This window comes from Lepidochelys kempii, chromosome 3 (genome assembly GCF_965140265.1).
Source record: "Lepidochelys kempii isolate rLepKem1 chromosome 3, rLepKem1.hap2, whole genome shotgun sequence".
Classification (NCBI taxonomy): Eukaryota; Metazoa; Chordata; order Testudines; family Cheloniidae; genus Lepidochelys; species Lepidochelys kempii.
The window spans coordinates 183,841,220-183,849,889 of record NC_133258.1 but is presented as its reverse complement, the minus strand read 5'-3'; the positions used below and the strand labels follow the sequence as shown (position 1 = coordinate 183,849,889).

Here is an 8,670-nt window from a genome sequence, read left to right as displayed (position 1 = left end):
GGGGAGTGGGGAACTGGATGCACCAGCTCAGGAAAGTGAAATCCTGACAATGGCCCAGTTGCATTGCTCAAAGATTTGCTTTATTCACCTAGAAACAATGATTGAACACCAATTTACTACCCCTCAGGGTCTTGTATAGCCTTCCACAGGTGAGGCATATTCACAGCCAGATCACGTCTCCTGCATGGCAGTTGTAATGAGCACCTTCCCTGACCCTGGGTCTCACCTGTCTGCTACTCTTGTAAGATGCCTGATATGTGATGTCTGCAAACCACGTGACTAGGAGCAGACTTGTGACCAATAACTACATCTCCCAATGTTAAAGGGCCATAATAGGCTGCCTGGGGCATATGTGTATGTCTCAAAGCCCAGTATTCTGTTACACCACCCCACTGCATGTTTGCCTCTTTGCTTGAGTTTATTGTATTTTTCTGGAACCTAGTGCTGGAGCTGCTAAGTCTTATTGATCTGGATGATTTCCTTGTTCATGTGGATGATGATGATTCTTGTAAGATGACTCAAGATCTCCTGATTACCATGATAGTATCTCATGCAGCTTTGGGCACAAAACTCACATGGCTAGCCATACTCTCTATCTTACTTTTGAGAGGAGAAGGGTGAAGACTACACCATCATTGGGAGACAGTAGGAAGCACTGCCTCCATCTCCTTCTTACTCCTCCTGCCTTCTCCAGATGAGCTGTCAGCAGTAGTGAGCAGGATCTGTTTAAAAGAGAATGATACTTCTGATACCAAGAACAGTGAGCTACAGCCTGGTAATAGGCCCCTCTCTTCCTCTCCTGTTTCTGCTGCCTCATCATCCTGCTCTGAGCTTCTGAATGCAGACAGGAGATACCAGGGAGAATGGCAGGATCTCCACTCCTTGGGAGAGATTCAGATAGCTCACTGGGGTGTGCAGTGGTGCTGGGAGGAGTGGGGAGGTTGAAGGGTTGGAAGGGGAGACGTGACAGGAAAAATCCTAGCTAGAGAATGGAGAGATCAAAACCCCAAACTTGGGAGATTTGAAGTGAGTTGACTTATTCCTGCTGCAGATGCACTTAATCTGTACTGTGTCCCCTTAGGGGAGGTAGAAGGTCATCATTGGGGGAATCTGTTTCTTCTAGTGGTCTGAGAGGCCAACTCTTAGGCCTCACAGAATGCCCCACCTGTTTAATCCAAGCTTTATCCAGCGTAAGGAAATTAGTGTTTAAGTTCTCTTTGACATATAAATTAGGAATATGCAACAAAATTCATGTGGTTACAGGAATTACATTCTGTGACAGGGTCAGGACAGATGGCTACAGGGAGAGTGATCCTGTTGGGATCCTGCTAAAGGACCTCCCCCAGTCTAAGGGGAGGATCCACAAGGTCCAGGATCTCAATTAGTTATGGGGGACAACTAAAGATTTAACAGGGATTGGAGTGAGGTCACAGGGCTAAATGAAGGGAACCAGCTGGGGACACCAAGCAGAGAACCCTGGACAGCACCCACTGCTCCTTGAAGGCATCAAGGTCCAGAGTGGCCTGGGGGATTAGCCAGGGGCTGGGAGCAGCCTGCTCCACTTCCCTTGCCCTGACCCCAAGCCATGTCACTCAGGGGAGGGGGCTTGAGGGAAGGGATCCCCCCTGCACTCACTGGCAGCGGCGGGAAGCCGAGCAGCTGGGCTCTACTCCACCAGTTCCCAGCCATGGCTCGCCGCTTCCTGCCGCCAGTGAGTTTTGGTGGGGGGAACCTTTCCCCAACCCTCCCACCCACAGTGACATCCCTGGGGCCGAGGAAAGGGAAGCGGAAAGGGCTGGGGCTGTGTCGCTCTGCTTCCCGCCGCTGGTGAGTGTGTAGGGCGATCCTTTTCCCGCACTCACTGGTGGCAGGAAGCGGAGTGTCATGGCTGGGAGCTGGCTGAGTAGAGCAGGATGGTGCTGGGCTGCTCTGCTTCCTGCTGCTGCCGGTGAATGCAGGGTTGCTAGGGGAAGAGGCAGAATGGGGGTGGGCTGGGGCGGAGCAGGAGGGAAGGGTAAGAGGTGGGTCGGAGGGAGTTGTCCAGGGTCCCCCATCCCCCTAGGGACGGCCCTGCCTCTTGCAGTGGGATAGGGCTAGTCACTGGGACTGGTGCTGCTGCGTATGCAGCTGCCTAGGGCACCATGAAATTTGGGGCAATTTGGTGCCCCAAATTTCATGGTGCCCTATGCAGCTGCGTATGCCTAAGGATGGCCCTGGTATCGTCCCCTGTCAGAAGGCAGGTGATGTGCTTCCTAGCCCCCCTCTTTTTCTCCAGGGCTTAGAAGAAGCAGGAGCCACAGTCCGTCTCTCGAAGGAGGTGGATGCGGGATTGAACAAAGGCACCCCTGGCTCGATGGTCCTCGACAGCCCAGAGCTCCTCCCGCTTCTCCCGTCATGCTCCACAGAGGGATGGATCCTCAGGGCTGGCAGCCAGATGCCTCTCCAGCTCTAAGACCTCCTATTCCAACTGCTCTATCGCCGCATCCCTCCGCCGGCTGGCACCCTGGGTGTAGTCATGGCAGAAGAGCCAGGCGTGCACCTTTCCTAAGTCCCTCCACCGCCGTGCCAAAGGAAAGGCATGTATCTGCCCTCGCCTGGTCAGCCAGAACTCCTGGAAGGATGCCATGAAGCCCACATCCTCCAACAATCTGTTATTAAAGTGCCAATAGGCTAGCCCTGGCCTCTCTGCACTGAGAGAGGCCGTTATGGTCGCCAGATTGTGATTCGAGAACATGGCTGGCCGGATGCTGGAGGATTGGGCCCATGAAAGGTGACAGCGTGATAAATAAATGCGGTCCAACCAGAAGTGGCGTGACTGATGGGCCTCCACCCAGAGAAAGGTGAACATTGACACCTTGTCCTGGTAGTGGTCACGCCAGACGTCCACCAGGGAGTGATGGTCGAAAATCTCCTGGATGACGTCCATGGTGGCTGGGCAGTGCTCGGTCGCCGAGTGGTCCCGCTCCTTGAGGGTGGTGTTAAAGTCCCTGCCCAGGACCAGGCACTCATGAGGATCCAAGGAGCCGAGGAAGGTGGATGCCTGCTGAAAAAAATGCAGGCGCTCCGGGCCCAATGTCAGTGCATAAACGTTGACTAGATTGATCACCAGCCCCTCCATGCGGACCCGGAGGTGCAGCAGGCAGCCTGGCACAGCCTCGGCGACCCCCAGCACCTTGGGCCGTGGGTCAGGGGAGAATAGGGTAGCCACTCCAGCCGTACGAGCTGTGAGGTGGCTAAAATAGACCCTGTCCCCCCACTCTAGCCACCAAGTTGCTTCAGTGACTGGATCTGTATGGGTCTCCTGCAGGAAAACCACAGAGTACCCCCCTCCCAAAGGAAGGAGAGCACCTGGCACCTGCAGAGACCCAGCCTGCAGTCCTGGGTGTTTAGTGTAGCAAAGGTGATGGGTGCCATGTGGAGGGCTGGAGCGGGGCGGATCCTCGCTTGCAGGGATGCTTGCAGCCCCCATTGGGTCATGCAGCAAACCGTGACCAACCCCATAGGTAAGCATAGAGTCACAGAAGCGGCCAGCCTCCTGGTCCCTTTACCCTCCCCCGGTAAGGCCCTCATGGCCCGGAGGATTTGATAGAAGTCCCCCATCGCTGGAGAGCTGAACCTTGTTCTGGGACCCACGGGCGTCCTGGAGAAATTCCCGCAGCTTCCCTCTCAGCCTATCGGAGGCAGGGTCACTGGCCCCTGGCCATCCTCCAATGGGGCCTCTGTCACAGCCCCGTGGCCTACCGAGATGGGCAGGAAGGGGGCAAACCCCAGCATGGCACCCAATGTACCGGTGCCACGCAGCCCACCTCAGACCCTGGCTCAATAGGGGACCTTGGAGGGAAAATAGAAGCCCCTGGGGGTTGGGACAGGGGAACATGAAGGCTGCTTCCTGAGGGTTGTCCACCAGCAAGGGGAATGAGACAACCCCAGGGGTGGCAGCAGCATGGGAGGTGGAGGGGAGTGGGGAGACAGGATCAGCATCTGGGGTGGGGGCAGGGTAGGGGTCAGGAGCGGAATCGGGGGCCCCGGCAGCCTAGCTACCGGGGAATGGCACCTCTCAGTCGGGCTCAGGGGTCTGGGGAGTGGGAAGGAGGCCCTTTGTGATGCCAGACTCGTGCTCCATAGGGGGTGTTGCAGCCACAGCATCAGTAGGTGAACAATCAACAGTGGGGCCCCCACCCAGGAAGGAGGTCGGCTGCCCTGTATCAGCAAGGGATACCCCTGGTAACTCTGGTCCTGGCCGCATGGCACTGTGGGACTCGGCGGCCGTTCATGGGGTGCCATCTGTGGCTGGGCTGGTGGAAGAGTCCAGGGGTTCCTCAGAGGTGGGAATGGAAGCAGCGGTTCGGGGGAGGGAGCATGGGGAAAGGGGAGCCGGGGTGAAGTCATCCAGATTGAGGCCCACTGGCAGAGGGTCATCCTCCCCCTGGGTGACTGGGGTCAGAACCAGGGCCTTGGTTTCCTCTAAGATGGAGGGGAAATCACCACCCACCATGCCAGGGACCTCTTTGCTGGCACCCAAAGCGATGTTCATCTTGGGGCTTGCAGGGGCCTTAGGTGGCAAGGGGGCAGGCTCCATCGGTTCCCCGCCCCGAGGAGGGACTCCTGAGGAGGGGCAGTACTACACTCCATTGCTGCCACGTTGTCCCCAGCCGGCACCGGTGGATGGAGTTCACCAGGGGGCAAGGCAGAAGGCTTATAGAATCATAGAATATCAGGGTTGGAAGGGACCCCTGAAGGTCATCTAGTCCAACCCCCTGCTCGAAGCAGGACCAATTCCCAGTTAAATCATCCCAGCCAGGGCTTTGTCAAGCCTGACCTCAAAAACCTCTAAGGAAGGAGATTCTACCACCTCCCTAGGTAACGCATTCCAGTGTTTCACCACCCTCTTAGTGAAAAAGTTTTTCCTAATATCCAATCTAAACCTCCCCCACTGCAACTTGAGACCATTACTCCTCGTTCTGTCATCTGCTACCATTGAGAACAGTCTAGAGCCATCCTCTTTGGAACCCCCTTTCAGGTAGTTGAAAGCAGCTATCAAATCCCCCCTCATTCTTCTCTTCTGCAGGCTAAACAATCCCAGCTCCCTCAGCCTCTCCTCATAACTCATGTGTTCCAGTCCCCTAATCATTTTTGTTGCCCTTCGCTGGACTCTCTCCAATTTATCCACATCCTTCTTGAAGTGTGGGGCCCAAAACTGGACACAGTACTCCAGATGAGGCCTCACCAATGTCGAATAGAGGGGAACGATCATGTCCCTCGATCTGCTCGCTATGCCCCTACTTATACATCCCAAAATGCCATTGGCCTTCTTGGCAACAAGGGCACACTGCTGACTCATATCCAGCTTCTCGTCCACTGTCACCCCTAGGTCCTTTTCCGCAGAACTGCTGCCTAGCCATTCGGTCCCTAGTCTGTAGCTGTGCATTGGGTTCTTCCGTCCTAAGCGCAGGACCCTGCACTTATCCTTGTTGAACCTCATCAGATTTCTTTTGGCCCAATCCTCCAATTTGTCTAGGTCCTTCTGTATCCTATCCCTCCCCTCCAGCGTATCTACCACTCCTCCTAGTTTAGTATCATCCGCAAATTTGCTGAGAGTGCAATCCACACCATCCTCCAGATCGTTTATGAAGATATTGAACAAAACCGGCCCCAGGACCGACCCCTGGGGCACTCCACTTGATACCGGCTGCCAGCTAGACATGGAGCCATTGATCACTACCCGTTGAGCCCGACAATCTAGCCAGCTTTCTACCCACCTTATAGTGCATTCATCCAGCCCATACTTCCTTAACTTGCTGACAAGAATACTGTGGGAGACCGTGTCAAAAGCTTTGCTAAAGTCAAGAAACAATACATCCACTGCTTTCCCTTCATCCACAGAACCAGTAATCTCATCATAAAAGGCGATTAGATTAGTCAGGCATGACCTTCCCTTGGTGAATCCATGCTGGCTGTTCCTGATCACTTTCCTCTCATGCAAGTGCTTCAGGATTGATTCTTTGAGGACCTGCTCCATGATTTTTCTAGGGACTGAGGTGAGGCTGACTGGCCTGTAGTTCCCAGGATCCTCCTTCTTCCCTTTTTTAAAGATTGGCACTACATTAGCCTTTTTCCAGTCAAGACCAGTTGGTGGCCCCCTTCCTGGTCTTCCGGGCGGCTTCCTCATCAGATGGGAGGAGTGGGGCTCGAGCCTTCTGCTTGCCCTGCTGCCCCTGTACTAGGACCCAGCCCTCCATAGTGTCATCTGTGGGCTGGTTAACAGGGGTCGGGTCAAGGGGCAAGGGCAATGGCACAGGGACTCAGGGAGGTAGCGGTGGGGTGGCACAAGGGAGGGAAGACTCTTCCTGGGGCAGGCCCTCTCCCATGCCCAGTGGTACCCCCACTGTACCCTCCTTCACAGGCCCTGTCAGACTACATATATCGAAGGTGGGGCCCTCCCACTCATCTGGGTGCACTGTGGGAGGTGCCCCAAGCACCCGAGAGGGAGCAGTGGTGGACCAGGGAGGACGATATGTGGTTCCGGGCTCTGGGCAGCCAGAGGCACCCGCGATGATGGGGCCGGTGCCCTGCTGGGGCTCAGGGGTCCCAGATGCTCCTTTGTGCCGGTCCAAGGGTCAATCCCTCCGGACATGCCCTATAGCCCAGCAGAGGTAGCACCGTGCTTCCCAGGGGAATAATGCACCTGGTAGCGGTCCCCCTAGTAGGGGATCAGAAAGGATCCCTTGAGCGCCTCTCCGTCACGCACAGTTGACAGCAGTTGAAGCTGCATCTGCTGGTGGAATGAGAGGACATGACAGAGGGTGCAGTCTTTGCAGCCCAATGAGAGAGGGCTGACTATGGAGAGGGGTTTACCCAGGGTAGAGAGGCAAGGTAGTAGGGCAGCATTAGGGAGGATGCCCTAGCGGGAGCTGTACCAGGTGGTTTGGCAGTGGTGGTTGAGGAGGGAGCCACAGGGGACAATGGGGGGGGCAGGTGGAGGAAGGATAGTGGGGGCTGCCCGAGGGGTCCCATCCGCCTTTTCCCCCACCATAAAGAGCAGGGATGGAGGGGGAGGAGGAAAAAGGGGGAACAGGTTGACCACTCCTCCCCACTAGGCTGTAGTGTAGGCAGAAGAGGAGGGCGCCAGAAGGGAAGGGGTGAACGGGGGGGATGAAAGATGGGATTCTGGCTCCTCTAACTGCACTAGGAGAGGGGGGGTTACAATAGAATCTGGGGGAGTACAGTGACAAAGGGGTTCAAACTGAAACAAGGGAGGGGCACAAGCACATGGGAGGTGGCATTGGCGCACGGAGGAGCTAATCAGGGCAGGGGAACAGCTGTGAGGGGTGCAGGGAACAACCAGGCTGGAGGTAGGACAGCGAAACCAAGGGGCGAGCTTCAGAGGCTAGGGCAGGGCAAACAAGCAAACAGAACTGCAGAGGGAAAAGGGCAGGGCAGGCAAACAAACTGAAGCTGCTGAGGGCTGGGGCAAAGAGGGTGAGCAAAAGGCTGTAAGGAGTGAGTGGGGCAGGTAGTAAGGGAAAGGTGGGGGTCTGCTGTGGGGGAGAGTCAGTCCAAAGGCCAGGGGGGAGGAAGGGACGTGCGCCCACGTGCACTTGCAAAGAGTCTTTGGGCTGGCTGATGCTTCAGGTCCAAGTGGTGGAAACAGGGCGTGGCAAGCAAAGCAAGCAGCTGAGTCCTGGAGGCAGGAGCTGAGGTAAGTGGCCAGTGGAGGCGGTGGAGGGGGCAGCAGTGGGGGAAGGAGGGACATGGATGGACCAGGGACAGGCTTCCTGTCACACCCCCTGTCCCCACAGACACAGTCAAGACCCCACCACAAGAGCACAGTTTGAAAGTTACTCAGTCTTGGAGGCCCCCTCCACGGTGGTCTGTAGAATCTCTGTGCACTCCCCCAGCAGCAGATGGTCCTTTTCGTCCTCCTCCTCAAGGCTCCAGCAGCTCCCAGGCAGCAAACACAGCAGCAGTGGCTCCAGCAGGCAGTCCGGTGGCCAGGCAGGAGGGATCCTTCTCAGATGGTAGTGGTGGTGGTGGTAGGGCCCACAGCAGCAGCAATGGCTGGGGCAGGGATCCCTCACACCTCGCTTCTGGGGAGCGGGCCAGCAGGCCCCCCCATTGGACTGCAGCAGGAGCAACCAAGGTGTGTGGCGAGGTCCGCCAGCCAGCCAGTAACCAGGTAGCAGAGAAGGGGGGCAGTGTCTGGCCCAGCCAGGGGAGCAGCTGGAGTAGCAAGAGCAGCAGTCCTCTCCCTCCTTCCTCCCTCTAAGCCAGACGGCTACAGGAGAGTGATCCTATTGGGATCCAGGAAGTGGGCGGGCAGAGCCCGCCCACTGCTAAAGGACCTCCCCCCCGTCAGCCTAAGGGGAGGAACCACAGGACCTAGAAGCTAAGTGATTCTGGGGGACAACTAATGAAATAACAGGGATAGGAGTGCGGTCAAAGGGTCTAAATTTAATTGACCCAGAGATCCAAGTGATGATTCAACCCTTCAAGTCAAACTCTCTTAAATTGCCTACAGCCAAGTTGCCGGTCCAGAACAAGGGCTGGTCAGGAACGTGGACTTTTGCAGTCTACGATGATTATCCCATCCCCATGCTGTTGGGGCAAGACTTGGCAAATCATGTGAAGCTAGCCAAGAGGGTGGGAATGGTCACCCACAGCCAGGCTAAG

General features: G+C 56.2%; 1 pseudogene; it reads right to left on the bottom strand.

The window, feature by feature from the left end:
• Positions 1–632: 632 nt before the first annotated feature.
• The window catches only part of LOC140908844 (lutropin-choriogonadotropic hormone receptor-like), a 30,221-nt pseudogene continuing 22,183 nt past the window's right edge, over positions 633–8,670 (bottom strand).